Source organism: Macaca mulatta, chromosome 14 (assembly GCF_049350105.2).
Source record: "Macaca mulatta isolate MMU2019108-1 chromosome 14, T2T-MMU8v2.0, whole genome shotgun sequence".
Classification (NCBI taxonomy): Eukaryota; Metazoa; Chordata; class Mammalia; order Primates; family Cercopithecidae; genus Macaca; species Macaca mulatta.
In genome coordinates, this window is record NC_133419.1 from 112,306,416 (window position 1) to 112,328,074 (window position 21,659).

The 21,659-nt window shown below is 41.6% G+C and overlaps 1 protein-coding gene across 6 annotated transcripts in view; it reads right to left on the bottom strand.

The window, feature by feature from the left end:
• Positions 1–21,659, bottom strand: part of BTG4 (BTG anti-proliferation factor 4) — a 113,857-nt gene that overhangs the window by 74,422 nt on the left and 17,776 nt on the right. The window contains exons 3-4 of one of the 6 annotated variants that reach the window (XR_013404294.1): positions 17,050–17,166; positions 15,125–15,346 (exon numbers count right to left, since the gene is read on the bottom strand). The exons of 4 other annotated variants lie outside the window; for them this stretch is intronic. The gene's annotated coding sequence lies outside the window, so the exon portion shown is untranslated. Of the gene's footprint in view, positions 1–15,124; positions 17,167–21,659 lie in introns of those variants that run through there. One more of the 6 variants, XR_013404293.1, reaches the window with a different exon arrangement.

A 21,659-nucleotide genomic window follows, 5' to 3' on the forward strand; every position in this document is an offset into this window, starting at 1 on the left:
ATCACGCCACTGCACTCCAGCCTGGGCGACAGAGTGAGACTCCATCTCAAAATAAATAAATACATACATACATACATACACACACACACACAAAATAATACCATGTATAACAAGGATCACCAGCCACCAGGCCAATGATTGGGACCCGTCCCTGGCCTGTTAGGAACCGGGCTGCATATCAGGCAGTGAGTAAGCAATGCTGCCTGAGGTCCGCCTCCTGTGATATCAGTGGCGACATTAGATTCTCATAGGAGTGGGAACCCTATTGTGAACTGCGCATGCGAGGGATCTAGGTTGTGTGCTCCTTATGAGAATCTGACTAATGCCTGATGATCTGAGGTGGAACAGTTTCACCCTGAAATCCTCCACCCCCATGGAAAAACTGTCTTCCATGAAACCTGTCCCTGGTGCCAAAAAGCTTAGGGACTGCTGATGTATAAGGTTTTAGCAACATTTATATCCCTTCAGGGGATCAAAGTTTGTGCTGCTCTCTTCTCTTTTCATCTGCCCTGTGTTTGGCTTAAAGTAGGATCAAGGCCAGACATGGTGGCTCACGCCTGTAATTCCAACACTTTGGGAGGCCAAGGCAGGCAGATCACCTGAGGTCAGGAGTTCGAGACCAGCCTGGTCAACATGGTGAAACCCCGTCTCTACCAAAAATACAAAAATCATCTGGGCACAGTGGCTCATGCCTGTAATCCCAGCTACTTGGGAGGCTGAGGCAGGAGAATCGCTTGAACCAGGGAGGCAGGGGTTGCAGTGAGCCAAGATCGCGCCACTACACTCCAGCCTGGGGGACGGAGCGAGACTCCATCTCAAAAAAATAAAAATAAAAATAAAGTAGGATCAAGCAGAATTCACCATTGCTTGACAGCATTGGTGTATTAGGGAAAAGGTCTGTCAGCATTTTTGCGTGATGCAATTTTACCAGGAAGTTTGAGGCTGCTTTATTTTTACCACCAGGTGGCAGTATTAGGCTGTCATAGAAACTTTACCTAATGACCAATTTCTGGCAAGCAACTGCAAAGAGAAGGGGAGGTAAGGATATATAGAGAAATAAGAAAATACAATGCAGGTTAAAAATCCTGGGTTCTGGAATCAGGTTGTTGAGTTTCTAAGACCTATTACTGCTACTTACTGGCTGTGCAATCTTGAACAAACTACTTCATTATTTAACCTCGGTTTCCTCATCTCTAACATGAGGATAACATTACCTACCTGGAAATGTTGCTATAATAAAAGTCACAAAATATGCATAAGGCGCCTGATGCATTTTGTGGGTTGAGTTTTGTCCATCACCACCATCCCCCTCAGAAAAAGTATTGAACTCCTAACCCCAAATCCCTCAAAATGTGACCTTTTTTGGAAATAGGGTCATTTTGGATATACTTACTTAAGATGAAGTCATTAGCACGGAACCCTGTTCCAATGACTGATGTCCTCAAAAAAAGAGGAAATTTGGACACAGAGACATATACGGGGGAGCGCCACATGAAGACGAAGGCAGAGATCATGGTGATGCTTCTACAAGCCAAAGAATGCCAAAGATTGTTGGCAAACCACCAGAAACTAGGCAAGAGGTGCACAACGCATTTTCTCTTATCACCCTCAGAAGGAACCGACCCTGCTGACATCTTGATCTTGGACTTGTAGCCTCTAGAATGATGAGAAAACATTTCTGTTGTTTAAGCCACCCAGTTTCTGGTACTTTGTTATGGCAGCCCAAGCTAACTAATAAAGCAGGTAAGCCCTCATTAAATATTAGCTAGTATTAGTCCTGCAGTCTTTTAATCTAATTGTACTGAGACAACAATACTGTTTTTACTGTAAATTCAAGCTCACTTTCCAGCTATCAGGGGTTTATATATTATTTGCCCTCCCCCATATAAATCATGCCTTTCTGTGGAGTGACAGACAGCAAAACTAGGGCAGACATGAAAGTCACAGGGAGGGGGACTTCCATGACACGCAGGAGGATGCCTGCTTACAACAAACACTGTAAGGCCTTCACCCCTCCAGAGGCTCATGGACAGACCACATGAGCCCTTGGGAGAGGGGAAGAGTCCAAGCCCCCAGGTGCGAGTTTTCGCTGATCAGTGTGCTATATGGAGTGATACAGGTGTCAGCTCTTATTGCCAGAGGGCTCTTATTCCACCTACTGGTGGAAAACAGGTTGGATGTCATAATCTTTAAGACCCCTTCATCTGATTTCAATGCACACATTTCAGCCACTTTCCTTTGAACGTATAGAAGCTGGGAAAAGTAAGTGGGCAGAGCAGGTTGGTGGTAGTTTGTTTCTTTTTCTTTGGTGGGATCTGGAATCCTTTACAGCTAGTTTTACTAAAGACTGAGATCGGCTAGGTAGGATTAAGGCTGAGGAACTGCCCCTAACCGCCCACCCCATGCCACACACCTCCTCACTATTTCATCACCCCCCCTCCAGCCCCCAAGGCAATGAATAAGAGTGTTGAATAAATTGAACTGGAATAGGCAGCTCTGAAAGTTACCACATTTGGCAGACAATTCATCCCAAATCTTCCCTTCCTCAGGCTCAAAAAGAGACTCAACCTTGTTGGGTAGGTTGGGTGCTGTCCACAGTTAGGGGGATTTGGAGCTGATTCTATTGTGTGTATGATAGAGAAGACAGGAGGGAACACAGTTGGCCCTTCGCATTCCCAGGTTCTGCATCCAAGGATTCAACCAACCATGGATGGAAAATATTCGGAAAATACAAAGCAAAATGAACTCTAAGAAAAAGAAAAAATTTAAAAAAGAAAGATAGAAAATATTTGAAAAAAATACCAGAAAAGGTTATGTTGTTGCTGGAGTTCAGCCTAGATGGTTACATTTGTACTGAACATATACAGGCTGTTTTTTTTCTTGTCATTATTCCCTAAGCAATACAGTATAACAATTGTTTATGTGGCATTTACATCGTATAGGGTATTTTAAGTAATCTGAAGATGATTTAAAGTATACTGCATGTAGTGGCTCAGCCTGTAATCTTAGCACTTTGGGAGGCCAAAGCAGGAGGATCACTTGGGCCCAGGAGTTCCAGACCAGCCTGGGCAACATAGGGAGACATAGTCTCTACAAAAAAAAAAAAAAAAAAAAAAAAAAAAAAAGCCAGGAGTTGTGGTGCACACCTGTGGTCCCAGTTACTAGAGAGGTTGAGGTGGGAGGATAAGTTGAGCCCGGGAGATCGAGACCTCAGTAAGCTACGATTGCACCACTGCACTCCAGACTGGGTGACAGAGCAAGACCTTAGCTTGAAAAATAAATAAATAAAATAAAATATACGGCAAGATGTGCTTAGGTTGTAGGCAAATATTACACCATTTTATAACAGGGATGTGAGCATCTGTGGATTTGGTATCCACCGGGGCCCTGGAACCAATATCCTGCAGATACTCACGGACAATTGTATTGCCTGCCAACGTGTCCCCAAAAGTCCCACACCCAGGTTGATGCCACAAATTGCCTCTAGGGCAGACCCCCACTCTCAGGATGGATTGGAATTTTAACTAAAAGGAATTATAGATATGGTGCTCTTATTTGGATCCTGATTTGAACACGCTAATCAGAAAGAAACATCTTGAGATAATTGGAAAAATTTGAACATAAACTATTAGAGAAAATTAAAGATTTATTTTTGTTTTCATTAGGAGTGATGATGGCATAGTGGTTTTATAAAATATAAAAGGCCTTATTGGTTAAATATGACAGTAAAATGATCCCATTTCAGCCGGGCATGGTGGCTCACACTTGTAATCCTAGCACTTTGGGAGGCTGAGGAAGGCGGATCACGAGGTCACTAGTTCAAGACGAGCCTGGCCAACATGGTAAAACCTTGTCTGTACTAAAAATACAAAAATTAGCTGGGCATGGTGGTGTGCACCTGTGATCCAGCTACTCTGGAGGCTGAGGCAGGAGAATTGCTTGAACCTGGGAGGCAGAGGTTGCAGTTAGCAGAGATTGCACCACTTCACTCTAGCCTGAGCAACAGAGCAAGACTCCATCTTGGGGAAAAAAATGACCCACTTTCTTGGGCCTGTTTTAAAATATGCTATTAGGTTGGTGCAAAAGTAACTGTGGTCTCTGCCATTACTTTCTCTTTTTTTGAAATGGAGTCTCACCCTGTTGCCCAGGCTGGAGTGCAGTGGTTCAATCTGGGCTCACTGCAGCCTCCACCTCCCGGGTTCAAGTGATTCTCCTGCCTCAGCCCCACAAGTAGCTGGGATTACAGGTACATGGCACCACGCCTGGCTAATTTTTTTTTTTTTTTGTCTGTTTACTAGAGACAGAGTTTCACCATGTTGGCCAGGCTGGTCTTGAACTCTTAACCTCAGGTGATCTGCCCACCTTGGCTTCCCAAAGTGCTGGGTTTTCAGGGGTGGGCCACCGGGCCCAGCCTGTCATTACTTTCAGTGGCAAAAAGTGTGATTACCTATAGCAAGAAAAAAGGTAGAGAGAAATCAATGAAACAAGATCAGCAAACTCATCTTGTTTTTTAGATAAGTGAGAGGCGTATGGTGGTTCGTTATATTATTTTCTCTCAACATACATTTTTATGTATGTGTGAAAGTTTCCATTAGAAATGTTTTAAAATAAAAAGAATGGGAAGGGGGAAAGAATCACAGATCTTTCTCCTGCTGAGGGAAGTTCTTCTATTGGGGTGTGAAGGAGAAATTCCACTGAGTTTCGGGCTGGGCACGGTGGCTCACGCCTGTAATCCCAGCACTTTGGGAGGCTGAGGCGGGCAGATCATGAGGTCAGGAGATCGAGACCATCCTCGCTAACGTGGTGAAGCCCCATCTCTACTAAAAATACAAAAATTAGCCAGGTGTGGTGGCATGCACCTGTAGTCCCAGCTACTTGGGAGGCTGAGGCAGGAGAATCACTTGAACCCAGGAAGCAGAGGTTGCAATCAATGAGCTGAGATTATGCCATTGCACTCCAGCCTGGGCGACAGAGCAAGACTCTGTCTCAAAAAAAAAAAAAAAAAGAAAGAAAGAAATTCCACTGAGTTTCTCCTCACAGAAAACAATAAAGTGGCATGGAGAGAACACTACTAGAACTAGTTTATCATACATGTATCCAACTTCTACTGTCTCCCAGGGCCTGGGATATGATAAACAAGAAGAAATATTAATTCACTGAACACCCATTCTGTGCCAAGTACTTTCACAAACATCGTCTTTGTTAATCCTCGTAACAATATTGCTCAGGTAGATGTGATTTGTATGAATGAGACAGAAAGACCACCCAACCAGTAAGGGGCAGGGTAAAGACGCCTTTGGGTTTTGTTGCACATTCCACAAATCATTCCACAAATAGCCAAGCTCTGTATCCCACGGTGGAGGCAAACAGGGATGTAATTGTTTTTTTAATTTGTATTATTTTTTCTATTTATAAAAGCACATGTGGAAATTACTTGCGTTTTTTCACATAAGCCCTCCATTTTTCCACTGACATACGTGTCTTAAGTACCCTCTGTGTTTCCAACACTGTGGACACAAAGATAAATAAGGCCCTCCCCTCAAGCTATTTACAATTCAACTGGGGAAGCAGAGCTGGACATAAATGTCACTGTGCGTTACTTGACATCACAGAGGCAACTAGCACGCACAAGGAGGAACCTGATGTCCAACCTCCTCCACTTTGCCCGGCCAAGAGCTTTTTGAAAGTCCAGCAGCCCATGGAAGGTTCCCCAAGCCCCTGGACAAAACTTACCCACTCTTGTTTTCTCCCACAGCCTGCAGCATACACTTTACCATGGGATCCTTCACAGTCGAACGTACCTTAGAATTCACTTCTTTTCTCTGGGCCACCCAATTGCAGGAACCACCTCCTATTCATTGTTGTGACCCCCAGCTCCTAGGGCAGTGGCTTGCACTTAACTGGCAATCAATAATTGCATTAAATTGAGACAAAAACCTTTCCTGGCAAGTGCCACCAGCGTTAATTTTCCACCCTCCTAACTGCGTTACGATGTGTCTTTTCCTTATTTTACTACTAGAAATATTCAGTCTAGAATCTCTTCACAGAAATCAGTGCTTTTTAAAAGTGTCTACAAAATAATCAGACATAAAGGAAAATGCAAAGATTGAGTCACTTTCTATCAAATATTGTTTATTTCATGAAGTCTAATACAGAGAGATCCAAGATAAATATTTACATTCTACGAAGTTGCTCTGCTCTAGAAAACAACTAGCCAGCCCATGTTTTTGAAAGACTGTTCTGTTCTGTTTTGTTTTCAAGAAAGAAACTGGTCTCCCTTTTGGAAGAGATCACGTTTTCCTACCCCTTTATTTCGAGAAAGGAGCTGGCTCCAAATGGCTTTTTCAGGGTCAGTGAGCCGTTGAACAACCAATAAGTTCTCAGCATCTTGGGATCAGCTCTTTTTTTCTACCAATCTGTCTTTTCTCTGTGTCCCCCCGAAGCTAACTTCAAACTTTCCTGCTTTTCTACTAAACACAATGGTGAATGTTTCCTATGTTGATAGATGCCCACAAAAACAACAAGTCCTTATCACCTCATGAGTTTTAAGAATCTGCTCTTGGATACAAAGATGTGTCATCTGTTATGTGCTGCCAAGGGAATGAGCAGGGAAATCAGGTGAAGGAGACAGCGTGAGACATGAAGCCAGCCCCACCTGCCCTGTGGATTCAGAGCAGTCACTTTAGTAATAGGCACAAGGTGGCCATTTGTAAGATTATAATGCATCTCCTAAATGGACAGATGTCCCAGCATCTTCCTGCTAATCTGAAACCATCAATGACTCCTTGCTGTCTACAGAATCCAGTTCAAACTCCTTAATTCAGCATCCAGTGGCCTCGATGATCTGGTCCAACTACCTAACCTTACTACCACTCCTGTAATGCCAGTCAAGACTCGTTGCTCTCCCACAAACTCAGCATGCATTTTCCCATTGCTGTCTCTGCTTGTCCTCTTTCCTCAACCTGGAGAGTCCTTTCCTCACTTCTTTATGTGACACATCCTACCCATCTGTGAAGACTCAATGAAGTGCCACATCCTCCTTAAAGCCTCTTTTCTCTTCCAAAGTCCTTTAGCTCTTGGCCTGTTTCTGCCTTTCTCGTGGTTCTCAGTATGTTTTGTGTATAGGAAGGGCATGAAACAACAGCAGATAATACCCTAGGGCCTAGAAATAAAGGGGCCATATGAGAATTTAACCATGGAAGTCAATTTGTACATGGACAATGACTTGCAACTGAAAGAGTGTCTCCAAGACATCTGAGCATGACCCTCAGGTGAAGCCTGGCTTAGGTCTGTAGTTGCTGCAGAGTAAATGGTATTCATGTGTCTGTTCAGTGAATCAACAAATATGTACTGAGTACCTGCTAAATGACAGTTACTGTGCTTGACCGTGGGGATGTGCAATGGTGAATAAGATACAACTTCTACCCTCTTGGCAGTTATATAGTAAAAAGCCAGATTAACATCAATGACTTACATGATGATAGGGCTGTCATAGGGATATAGGCAAGCCCAGGATGCAGACACTTCCTAGAGGAGGGGATGCCCAAGGTGAGAACATGGCACATATGCAGAATTTCAAACAGTTCCACATGATTAAGCTGGGAGTGTTCGGTGGGTGAGTGGCAAAGGGTAAGGGGGGACAAGACTGAAGGGGCTACAAGGAGCTTCACAGTAAATGGATTCATAAGCCTTGCTGAGGAATTTGGACTTCAGCTCCGGGCTGATTATTCATCGTTTGCTATCTCTTACCAAATCCCTGCCCACATCCATTTTCTACCCTACTCTGACCTGCTCTGTGCCCTAGCAGGATGACCCCTGCAGACTGCATCACCCAGCTCCCTTGCCAGATGGTTTCTTGTATGATTTGGGCAAGAGAGGCTCCAGCAGGTCTGCTGTGGGCAGGAGTAGTGAAAGAAAGGTTATGGTATTGCTTCCGCTTTCCCTTCATATCAATAGCAGTAGTTCCACCCTCTGCAGTTCAATCTCCACCAGTTGGCCCTTTCTTCAGCTCTCACTATAATCCAGTAACTCCACTTTTTCTCCTTGTCCCCTTCTAGGGTGGTAACAGCTTCCTACTGCTGCTAACAAACTTATCCATAGTTTGCTTCCTTAATCCTATCCATATATCTGCAAGTGGTACTTTCATTAAAGTCTCTTCTAGGAACACTTTTACACTGTTGGTGGGACTGTACACTAGTTCAACCATCGTGGAAAACAGTGTGGCAATTCCTCAAGGATCTAGAACCAGAAATATCATTTGACCCAGCCATCCCATTACTGGGTGTATACCCAAAGGATTATAAATCATGCTGCTGTAAAGACACATGCACATGTATGTTTATTGCAGCACTATTCACAATGGCAAAGACTTGGAATCAACCCAAATTTCCATCAGTGACAGACTGGATTAAGAAAATGTAGCACATATACACCATGGAATACTATGCAGCCATAAAAAAGGATGAGTTCGTGTCCTTTGTAGGGACACAGATGCAGCTGGAAACCATCATTCTCAGCAAACTATCACAAGAACAGAAAACCAAACACCACATGTTCTCACTCATAGGTGGGAACTGAACGATGAGATCACTTGGACACAAGAAGGGGAACATCACACACCGGGGCCTATTGTGAGGAGGGGGGCGGAGGGATAGCATTAGGAGATATACCTAATGTAAATGACGAGTTAATGGGTGCAGCACACCAACATGGCACATGTATACATATGTAACAAACCTGCACGTTGTGCACATGTACCCTAGAACTTAAAGTATAATAATAATAAAAAAAAGAAAAAAAAAAGAAAAAAAAGTCTCTTCTCTTCCTCTGAACCATCCAAGATGAATTCCGTTTTCTGACAAGAACCTAACTGATACAATCCTGAAAGTTATAAGGAGACATTCAAGTGTAGGGGGTCCAAAAAAACAAAACATATGGCAATCAATGTGTACCTCCAACACTACGTAAGGGACAAGGCCCTCAAATTTTAGCCAATCTATTCCCAGTGGTAGCACCCTGTGTATTGCAGAGATGCATGCATCAGCCATCACAGACCAGGAACCTCTGAATCACGCATCTAGCCCCCAATTCTGATGCAAGATTGCAAAGGCAATCTTATAAATAAGCTTCTTGCATAGATCTAACAACACAAAAGGAAATAGGACATAGGTGCTTTGGTCTGCATGATATTTATTTCATTATAGACACCACTGTGAGACCAGGCGCAGTGACTCACATCTGTAATCCCAGCACTTTCAAAGGCCAAGGCAGGTGGATCACCTGAGGTCAGGAGTTAGAGACCAGCCTGGCCAACATGGTGAAACCTGTCTGTACTAAAATACAAAAATTAGCTTGGCTTGGTAGTGGGCGCCTGTAATCCCAGCTACTTGGGAGGCTGAGGCAGAAGAATCACTTGAACCTGGAGGTAGTGAGCCGAGATCGCACTGCTGCACTCCAGCCTGGGCAACAAGAGCGAAACTCCATCTCAAAAAAAAAAAAAACAAAAACAAACAAACAAAAAAAACCACCATGAGTTTGGTTCCTATAACTTTCCAGTCCATTCTAAGACTCTGCAAAGAAACTGGATCTTTAAATAAACTGGATACAGGTTATTTTCCATCCCAGGATCCCTGTGTGTGTCTGCTGCTCCCTTTCTTACAGTATACCTTCTGCCCCGTTCTGCTTTGTCTGAACTCGAATTCGTCCTTTACAACTCGACTTCAAGGTTATTTTCTCCATTAGGCCTTCTCTAACCCCTGTATTCATCTGTCTTAATTTCAAGGAGCAACATGAAGTCTGGAACTTTGTTCACCTCTGCATCCCCAGCACCTAATTCAATGCCTGGCCCACAATTTGTCTTCCTTATTGGGTTGAAAGTAAGTTGAAATCGCCATATTTGCCTGATTCATTTTTGTATCTTTCTAGAATGCCTAGAATAGTGCCTTGCACACAATAGGAGATCAATAAATATTTTTTAAATATGTAAATGACAAAATGTAACAAGTCTGTTCTTTCTTCCCTATACTTCAAGGGAACATACAGTAAATAATCATGATACCAGAGCTAAACAAATCCACGGGAACCTCCCAGGAAACCAAAACGTGCAAATGTGCCAGGAGGTTTTACAGAGTAAGTCCATATGGGATTTAAAAAAAAACAACACAAGTGCTGTAGGACTTTATTGTGAATTGGATCTGCCAATATCCATGCTGAAGAAGCCAACCCTGAAGCCAAATACCAGCATTTGTTTCCCAAACACTGATTAAAACAAATATTTTTCAGTTGCCATAGCTTTTGGATCTATTTTTGACATGTACGCTGAATGCAGCAAATAACATGGAAACTCTGGCTCCCTTCATTGCTGCTTGACATTGAGGACTCTAACCTCGCTAGTGAGGTCAGAAAACATCAGCTACACAACCACAAAAGATACCTTTCCTTGCTCCTAGGCTGCCAACTGCAGTACTATCTTTGGGATGGTTCGTCATGTCTACTAGTTGCACGTGCTTTAAAACTGAATACAGCCTCAATGCAGGCTTTAAGTTTGGAAACTAGTTAAAATTAGATTAAGTCTTGTGTCTTTATAGGAAAGCACTGACAATATCTCTTTGATACATAGTGTAGCCCCAATATACAACTTTAATTTTTTTATTGTGGAAATTTAAGAACATATACAAAATTATAGAGAAGATTAAAAGGATCTGAAGTACCTTTCACCCAGCTTTGATAACTATCACTTGTGAAAGGATAACTCAGACACAAAACTATTAAGAAAATAATTTTACTTTCACTATTCTGTAAGGCAGATCTTACTTCAGAACAACTGAGCTATCTAAACAAAGAACACAGCAGGTTTTTAGAGAAAAACACAAGAGGTTACTAAGTGTACAGTTAGTCTGTTCCTCACATGACTATCCTACCTGCAAGGGTTATCACCTATGTTGATATTAATATTGCAAAATCAGGAATTAAATTGGTTGTTTTTTGTTTTTTGTTTGTTTGTTTTTGAGATGGAGTCTTGCACTGTCGCCCAGGCTGGAGTGCAGTGGCGTGATCTCGGCTCACTGCAACCTCTGCCTCCTGGGTTCATGCCATTCAATCAGGAATCAAATTGTTTGCATTAGAGTATCAGCTTACAAAATGGGCATGGTCTTCATTTAGAGAAAAGTGTTAGGGTGTTTCTGCCCATTTTAGTATTTTTAAGAATGTCAAGTGTTTGGGGTTTTGTGGAGGCAGGGATGGGTTTTTGGTTTTGTGTGACTGTGCTATATAATGTGCTAAGTCAAGATGGCAACAAGGCAAGATGTCATTTCTGCTTCCCTAGCCCCTCCTTCTGGGGCTGCCAGAAGTATAATTCTGACTACACGGGTTTGTTCAGAAATTTTCTGATCCATATTATTAATTTGATGGGTTTTTCTCTTTATTTTATACAGTTGCCACAAAAGGTGTTGATTAATACTAGGAGATTTTTTTGCTGTATGGTTTTAAAAAGTAAAGCCTTAAAATACCAAGGCTTGGAGAATTAACTTCTGTCTAGAGGCTTCATAAAGCCCCTAGTCAGATTTTGATCACATCAGTTTCACAGATGATTTTGAATTGCTGTTCTCAATCAGTTTGCCATTTCTAGGTATAGGAGAAAAAAGGCATCCCGTTTGCCTGTTTGCCTGGACCATGCTTTTCCTCAGGAACTACCTAACTAGGACGCCCTTCCTTCTCTGAGGTCCCCAAGTCTGTCAATGTTCCTGCTGTGTCAGCAAGTGGCGTTCTTTACTAACTGTAAGGCTGAGATTTCACTAGCCAGAGAGCAGGTACAAGGTAAGTTTCCTGGGAGGATGTTGTGGGCATCATTTCCACATATCAAGTACAGTCCTTGTTTCTTTTTTGCGGGGGGGGGGTTGGGGGAGGGATGGAGTTTTGCTCTTGTCGCCCAGGCTGAAGTGCAATGGCGCAATTTTGGCTCACTGCAACCTCTGCCTCCTGGGTTCAAGCCATTCTCCTGCCTCAGCATCCCAAGTAGCTGAAATTACAGGCATGTGCCACCACGCCCGGCTAATTTTTGTATTTTTAGTAGAGATGGGGTTGGTCTCAAACTCCTGACCTCAAGTGATCCACCCGCCTCAGTCTCCCAAAGTGCTGAGATTACAGGCGTGAGCCACTGCACCCGGCCCAATCCTTGTTTCTTAAAGTGAGCTTATCATGCCTAATTAAGTCAGACTTGTTTTAAAATGTGACATTTCTTGCATGGTAACTGCGAAAAATTTTCTTTATCTAACCATATCCCAAGACAGAGGTGTACTGACCCTATGTAAATAATGACATGGTCATAAAAAATAAAGTGAAGCAACAAATGGCACTTTAATAATAACCATTGTTACATGCAGTTTTACAGAAGCCAATCAATGTGTCACTCTTTTTCTCAAAATCATTTTTCTTAGATGTTTCTCTTTATTTATTCACATATAATCTATACCCTAAGACATTTTCTAGATTTTTTCTGAATTCTGAGACATCAGTTGTAATGAGATACCATTTAAAGAATGTTTTGTTCCACTTCGTACAGGGTTTGCTTATTACATCGAGAATTAGTGATAGATCAGGAAGAAAGAAAAGGAGTGTTGTTCTCATTTGCCAAACAGAATATAGGTTAGCCCCAAGTGAATTTTCATCTTAATTTCTTTCCATCTTGCATCATTAATTCGCGTTTCCTGATCTTGGTTTAAGTAACCCACTATCACAAAGTCATCTGCTTTTAGACTAAATAAAAGGTCCTAGACATGCTCAGTCACACAGTCCAACCAGGGGCTTCTGGTGACATTGTCAGCTTATACTGGAAAGCCTGTGTCCATGAATCTGCTCCAGTTAGTGTCAATAGTTAAAAGAACCTATTTGAGGCCACTGCTGGGATGTTATGATCCCTTTGATGTTTCTTCCAGAGACTCCATTATTGATTTATTGATTAATAGCAAGGGTGTTTAGGTAATTGCAAAGGAAAAGAAGAAACTACCTATTGACGACAAGACTTGGTCAATGGCTTGGGTTAATTTACTATAATAATTAACAGTATCTACAATAAGAAAAATGAGACATAATGTACAAGTATTTTTAAAGGATTTAATCAACAATTTCTCTGAAAGTAGTAACATCCTATAGACAACAACGGCCTTGACAGATCTCCAGGACTTTTAAATTTATCCCAATGTGTATTTTTTGGTAACCAATTGATACAGGTATTTTAAAACAGAAAACGTTGAATAAATCTTGCCGACAGTTATTATGCCAATCTTCACACATTACCTTGAGTATGCTCTATCCATCCTGAAAGATTGCAATTGCTGAAACTTGTTCATTTTAATATTAATAACATGCTTTGTATATAATTGACCTAATATTAATAACATGCTTTGTATATTTTTGTATGTAATTGACCTAGGGAGGTTGGTTTGCCAGCTGTTTCCATACAATGGGCTTGGCAAATGCTCTCACAAATACAGAGAATTCCAAGTATTTTCAATGACTTCCAGCACCCCTCCTTTTACAAAATGAGAAAATAAATCTTTGGTGTTGTCTAAGAAAGAAACCTCAAAGACAGTTTGGTTGTAAAAGATATCTTAACAGTTCTATTATTCAGAATATGAGAAAAGCCAATTTAAAAAGTTGTTGGCCAGGTGCAGTGGCTCATGCCTGTAATCCCAACACTTTGGGAGGCTGAGGCGGGCAGATCACGAGGTCAGGAGTTCGAGACCAGCCTGGCCAACAAGGCAAAACCCCCTCTCTACTAAAAATACAAAAATTAGCTGGGCGTGGTGGCGGGCGCCTGTAATCCCAGCTACTCAGGAGGCTGAAGCAGGAGAATCTCTTGAACATGGGAGGCAGAGGTGCAGTGAGCTGAAATCACGCCATTGCACTTCAGCCTGGGCAACAGGGCGAGACTCCATCTCGGGGACAAAAAAAAAAGTTGTCAAGGGAGACAAGATGGGAGTATAAATCATAAGTGCCTAAACATGGGAAATGGTTACAATCTTTGTTATGGTGAAAATACACACTAGTGCATAACAATATTAGGAATTGTAGTCTTTTCAGAAGTAGATTTTGTTTAAAAATTATTTCAGCGAATGATTTAAAAATCAGACAAAATGTTATCAGGCTCCAAATAAGTATATTTTAGAGACACCTGGAATCTCTGCTAGTTGCACACAGAATAACTTTTTGCTATTTCTAGTGGTATGGTTTGGCTCTATGTCTCCACCCAAATCTCATCTCAATTGTAATCCTCATGTGTTGAGGGAGGGACCTGCTGGGAGGTGACTGGATCACAGGGGCGGTTCCCCCATGCTGTTCTTGTGTTAGTGAGAGAGTTCTCACAAGAGCCGATAGTTTTATAAGTGTTTGGAAGTTCCCCCTTTGCAGCACTTCTCTCCCTCCTACCACGTCGTGAAGAAGGTGCCTGCTTCCCCTTCACCTTCCGCCATGATTGTGAATTTCCTGAGGACTCTACGGCCATGTGCAACTGTTAGTCAATTAAACCTCTTTCCTTTATAAATTACCCAGTCTCAGGCATTTCCATTTCTTTTTCTTTCTTTTGTTTTTGTTTTGTTTTGCTTTGTTTTGTTTTGCAAGACAGCTTTGTCACCCAGGCTGGAGTACAGTGGCACAATCTCGGCTCACTGCAACCTCCACCTCCCGGGTTCAAGTGATTCTCCTGCTCAGCCTCCTGAGTAGCTGGGACTTCAGACGCATGCTACCATGCCTGGCTAATTTATGTATTTTTTGTAGAGATGGGGTTTCGCCATGTTGCCCAGGCTGGTCTTGAACTCCTGAGCTCAGGTGATCCACCTGCCTTGGCCTCCCAAAGTGCCGGGATTACAGGTGTGAGCCACCATGCCCGGCCTCATAGGCATTTCTTTATAGCAGTGTGAAAATGGACGAATAGGCTTATTAGTATTAACAAGTTGAGATCGTATCCTCAAAGCTCAATGTTCTTCTGAAATACTTGGCTTTCTCCTCTTTATCACTTAAAGTTCCCTTTGCTCAATAAATTTAATATTCCACTATTTAGGCATACAAAATGCATTTAAACATACAAAAATAAACATATATCCTTAAATGGCAAACATGAGGCTTTAAATTTTAACTTCAAAATATATTGATCTTACCAGAATATTACAAGGTAATGTTTATCTACATTAAGTTTACCATCTTAGTATAACTATAATGCTTCTCTTGAAAAATAAATGGGGCCAGGTGCAGTGGCTCACACCAGTAATCCCAGCACTTTGGGTAGGCCAAGATAAGCGGATGGCCTGAGTCCATGAGTTCGAGACTGGCCTGGGCAACATTGGCCCCATTTCTATAAAAAAAAAATAATAATTAAGAAAAATCAATAGACAAAGCATATCCATTATCTTGTGTATGCATCTATATCTCTTCGCAACAACTGTATAGCCTCAACCACTATGCATACTAGTTCCAGTTTTCAACTGAAATAATCAACATCTGCTCCCTCAAAGGCCCAGAGAAAATGAAGAGGTGAACAAATAAGAACAGTCTATTGTACACAAGTACCTTAGCAGAAAAGCAAGGCTCAGTGAAGGCCTCCTGAGTCCCACAGGCTCTATCACATATACATGTTACATTTTTCAAAATGGAAAGCATGAACATGTGAACTAACATACAACCCAATTTTTTTTGTTTTCTTACAGCACATGGCCAGTCTCATTCCATCCAAAACCCCACCTACTACCAACTCATCCCCAGGTTATTTTGAAGCAAATCCCACACATTATGTCATTTCATCTGTAAATATTTCAGTATGAACCTCTAAAAGATAAAGATTCTTTTTGTGATCTTTAAACATGATCATAACAATTATCTAATGCAAAAATTAATGCCTTAACATCATAAAATATTCAACCAGAGTTCATATTACCCTAATTCTGAGTACTTTCAACTTCATTATTTAAATCAGGATCCAAATATGGTACAATACATTGCAACTGAGCAATATGTATTTTAATTCTACTTTAATTTATAGGTTTCTCTTCTTTCCCCTTTTTCCTCTTGCAACCTTTTGTTAAAGATATCAGGTCAATTGGCCTGAATTTGCTATGGTATCACTTAAAAGGTTCTTTATCCCTGTGTTTCCTGTAAATTGTTAGTTGAATCTAAAGGCTTAATCAGATTCAGGCTCAATCTTTTTTGTTTGTTTGTTTTGCAAGATGTGTAGAAAAGACTATAATCTTGTCCAAAAAGGGGTCTGGCCTTTGCCCTCTATTTGGGGGTGTAATTTCTAAACCCTTGGAGTTTCATGATAGGAGTGGTTTTGTTTGTGTGCAGGCCTTGGTTAAACTGGATAGTGTAATGATGTGATACAGAGTGGGAGGTTTGGGTCACACATACTCAGCAATCAGCTCTGGAGGGGCTGGAGATGGAGAAGTCATGTGGGCAGCCAACCAAATAAATATCTGGACAGGAAGGCTCAGGTGCTTGGCAATAATCTGTGCATATGGTCATACACTGATATTGGGAAAGTAATGGTGCATACAACTCCACAGGGAGAAGATAACTGGAACATCCATATATGGAACTTTTCTAGACTTTGCCTTACATGATTTTTTTCCTGGACTACCTTTAATCTGTATCCTTTAGTTGTGATAAACCATAACCATTAGGATAACAACTTTTAGTGACTTCAAGTCCTTCTAGCAAATTATCAAAATTGTGTGGTTTTGAGAATCCCCAAACTTGCAGTTGATGCCAGAAGTAAGAGCAGTCTTGTGAACTGCTCCCAACACTCCCCACAAGACCACTGCACTGTGGTAGTGTCTAGCAGGAAGTCCATGATATCCAATTGTTTCTTTTTCTGCTGTTGTTAGTCACTGATGATCATTGCTTCTTTGAAAGAGGTCATTACCTCTTTGAAGACTGCAAAATGGTGATATTCTACTTCTATCCTTTCTTTTTTATTAACTTGAGTCTTCCCTTTCATCAGTTGTTTGGTTATGTGATATAGGCAATATAGGAAAGACAGGAAAAAATGCTTATTTTATTTACCAGTTTTTAAAATTAAGAGGTAGTTCCTTGCATTCTTCAAAGTGACCAATGACTTCTTAAAAATCTTTATGTCATGAATTTAAGCATCAATCATTATAGATGTTCGTCTTTTAACACCTGTGGCCAAGGAGAGAGTATGTAAATTAACTCCTGTCCTTTTGACATGATCCTAGTAATTTTTCATAGCTTGCTTCCTTGCTTTCTGGTATCACAAGATGTTCCAAGTTTATCTGGCATATCTTCTGTTTAAAACCTGGAATCAGCCATTTCTCTAAGAAGACCTGTCTCAAGTTGGGTTCTTCCAGGAAATTGACTCTGAGTTGAATATTTACAAGCAATTAAGGGACTGCACTTAGAATTAACACCTATGGGGGAGGGGCAAAAGTAGGACTGGGCAGAGAGAGCAGTGGAACCACAGTAGAGTCACAGCCAAATCCACAGAGAACACTGGAGATGGTCTAGCCCTGTAAGATGTCCTCCCTTCAGGCAAGAGAGCCTGACCTTTATAATCCACATTAACCAGTCATTAGATATGGGCTGCCTCTGGGCAGGATGTTATAACCTTGGGTGAGGTGACTCTCTTCATGTTAGGGCAGTGGTTCTCAGTCAAGGCAATTTGTCCCCCAGAGACATTTGGCAATGCCTGGAGACATTTTTGGTTGTCACAGCCATGGGTAGGGTGCTACTGGTATCTAGCGGGTAGAAGCCAGGGATTCTACTAAACATCTTCTAATGCACAGAACAGTCCCCAACAGCAAAGAATTATCCAGTCCAAAATGTCAATAGTGCTGAGACTAAGAAACCTTGGTTTAAGAAAATGCCCAGAGAGTGATTCAGGGACAACCAACAGTCACCACTGTTCCAGCATCCCAGGCCTCAGTTCTGAATGGAGAATCTGGGTGGCAAACCACAGTATCCACTATATGTCTTGATTACTTTTAGAGAAAACTAGTAAATAGAGATCTCTGTCTGGGAGCTAGGAGTGCTTGTTGCCTCCAGTTTGATCTCTATTTCTAGGCCTATTCAGGGGAGAGAACTAGGAAATTATCTTTTCAGTACACATCATTCATTATATCAATATTTCTAATTCAAAATCAGGACTCTGATATAATCCTATTTAGAAGGTATAATCCTTCTATTTTGAGAAGCTTGGAACTTGTTGACCCTAAGAAGTTTCCTGAGAGCCATCTCAGTAAACCATTTTTGAATGTCATTAAGTTTGCATATCAGGGGGTTACAAAAGTAAAGGAAAACTTTGCAGGAAAATGTTCAAAATAATCCAGAATATTGGATTTAGGAGGAACCTAAGAGATCATCTAAACCAAAACTCTGATTTTACAAATGAAGAAAAGGAGGCCTAGAAAAGTTCAGCAGACTTAATCTAAGGTCCATAGCTACTTAGTGCCCTAACCAGGACCAGCATCAGGACACTAACCCCTCATATTTGTTTCTTTTTTCCTGCCTCAGCACTCTGACTCTTCTCTCTAGTATTACCTCTCCCATGTTGCAGAAGAAAATAGAACAAAGAGGGACAGAAAAGGAGATGAAACTCATTCCTTTTTCACAGTATACCTTAGTGGAACTGAGAACTCAGATCTGTATGCAGAGAACTGAGCACAAATCTGTAGGAAGGAAGTGCTTCTTATCCACTGTTAGTGGAAACATCTGTTTAGTTGTTTTTCCAAAGCACTGTTAGATTGTGCCGTGCCTTCCACATTCTCTCCTGCACTCTTGCTAATGACGAAGCAGTTACACACCAGCAAGGCTGGCCAAGGTTGGGACATCTTAGCAAAGAAAAAGAGCTCAATTAACCAGTCCACGCAGGGACAGAATGATTGATTTGGTCTCATTAGTAGCATACACAAAAATAATCAATTAAGCTGGCAACATGGTGTAATGCCTTTTCAAATGAAGGTAATCCTCTTTTTTTTTGAGTCAGGGTCTTGCTCTGTTGCTCAGGCTGGAGTGCAGTGAGTGGTGTGATCACACCTCACGGCAGCCTCAACCTCAACCTTCTGGGCTCAAGAGATCCTCCTCTCTCAGTCTCTCAAGTAGCTGGGACTACAGGCATGCATCACCACACCCTGCTAATTTTTGTATTTTTTTGTAGAGATGAGGTTTTGCTATGTTGCACAGGCTGGTTTCAAACTCTTGGAATCAAGCCCACCTCAACCTCCCAAAGTGCTGGTATTCAGGTGTGAGCCACTGCACCCGGCCATTAGGAACTGTCTTCTTTCAATCCTTTCCTAGGCATACTAATCTGAACTCTTCTTGTCCTAGTAAGTTGTTTATTATTTCTTCCAGTGCTTCCTAAACTTTTCCACTGAAGTACTGACAGAGAAGAATGAAAGCTACACAACACACACACACACACACACACACCCCGGTGTGCACTCAAAGCCCTGGGAAAGTGACCCAAAGCAAAATTATTGGGAAATGCAAAATTTTTCCAAAGTCCTGTGTTTATCTTAAATATTCGTTCAAGTCCACAACCTACTCTGTTTTTCTTAAAGAAACAGAAGTTTAAAAGGGCAATTGATATTCCAGAACATGCAGTATGCTTAATAAGGGCTTTGAGAAATCCCTTCCCCTCCCAAATCATGACATACCTCTTGTAACCCCATTTAAGAAACCCAGATTGAGAAATCATTTATATAATAGATTTCTATTGCTCTAAGGTAGAATTCATACTCTTAAAAGTGGTTTGCCTTTAAAAAAAAAAATCTGCATTCTATCTACTTATGAAGTATCTATTTTTGTTTGTTTGTTTTTATTTTAGCAAAATCACTAGTTGTTTGGGTTTTTTTTTTTTTTTTTTTTTTAAGAGGTAGGGTCTTACTTTGTCACCCATGCTGGAGTGCAGTGGTATAATCACAGCTCACTATAGCCTTGAACTCCTGGGCTCAAGTAATCCTCTCACCTCAGCCTCCCGAGTAGCTAAGACCACAGGTTCGTGCCACCACACCCAGCTAATTTGTAAATTTTTTTGTAGAAACAGGGTCTTGCTATGTTGCCCAGGCTGGTCTTGAACTCCTGGCCTCAAGCAATCCTCCCACCTCGGCCTCCCAAAGAGCTGGGATTACAGGTGCGAGCCACCATGCCTGGCCCAGTTAAGCTGTAATAATCAAGATTTTCAAATAATTTGTGTTTTATCAACAGTAGTTACAAAAAAGATTAAAATTAAAATGTAAGTATATTCAAGCTGTATAAAATTTTATATTTTTATCAAAAGTATCTAAATATAAAAATTTTAATGTAAAATTGCTTTTCATATATTCTCAAAAGTTATCTTTTCTAAAATATTCAAAAGCATCTATTAAAATTAACAGGCAAAATATAAATTAAAATTCGTAATTTTAAAATGGGGATACCACAGACTGCAAGTCTTTATTTTCATTTATTTATTTATTTATTTATTTTGAGACAGAATGTCGCTCTGCCATCCAGGCTGGAGTACAGTGGCACAATCTCGGCTCACTGCAGCCTCTGCCTCTTGGGTTCAAGCAATTCTCCTGCCTCAGCCTCCCGAGTAGCTAGGATTACAGGCACATGCTGCCATGCCAGGCTAATTTTTGTGTTTTTGGTAGAGATGGGGTTTCACCATGTTGGCCAGGCAGGTCTTGAACTCCTGACCTCAGGTGATCTGACTGCCTCAGCCTTCCAAAGTGCTGGGATTACAGGCATGAGCCACCACACCAGGTCCAACCTGCAAGCCTTTATGGCATTCAGATGCAGCCACCTGCTGTTTTGAGGACATAAGGCAAGAGATGTGGAGAATGTTTCCTGGGGCCTAATCAATGTTAGTGGTAAGAGTAGACATTTAGGCTTATGGCCATGCTGTGTCAGTGCTGAATGCCAAACTGAGAGAGGGGTCATGTGCTCTTCAACAATGTGTATGTGGATTGGGGGCTTGTGGCTGGTTTGTGATATGCAGGGCCTTCTAAGCCCGGGCAGTTTTCACCTGTCCCAGTCTGAGGACAGTCTGAAGTCTTCAGAATATGAATGTATAATGGAAAAGGGAAAGTGGGTTGACATCCCAGCCCCACACCTCACCGCTCCAGAGAGCATTCAGAGTTACACACCTACCTACTTACCCAGTGAAGTTAGTATATAAAGCAGATATGATTATTACTACTTTACAAATAAGGAAACTGTATTAGTCCATTTCATACTGCTATTAAGAACTGCCCGAAACTAATTTTTACCAAGCGAAGGGGGAAGAGCCCCTTATAAAACCATCAGATCTCAGTCAGGTGCAGTGGCTCATGCTCTAATGCCCGCACTTTGGGAGGCCGAGGTGGGCAGATCATCTGAGGTCAGGAGTTCCAGACCAGCATGATCAACATAGTGAAATGTAGTCCCAGCTACTCGGGAGGCTGACACAGGAGAATCACTTTAACCTGGGAGATGGAGGTTGCAGTGAGCCAAGATCGTACCACTGCACTCCAGCCCGGGGTGACAGAGCGAGACTCCATCTCATAAAACAAAACAAAACAAACAAACAAACAAACAAAAACCATCAGATCTCATGAGAACTCACTCACTATCACAAGAACAGCAAGGGGGAAACTGCCCCCATCATTCAATTATCTCCACTTGTTCTCTCCCTT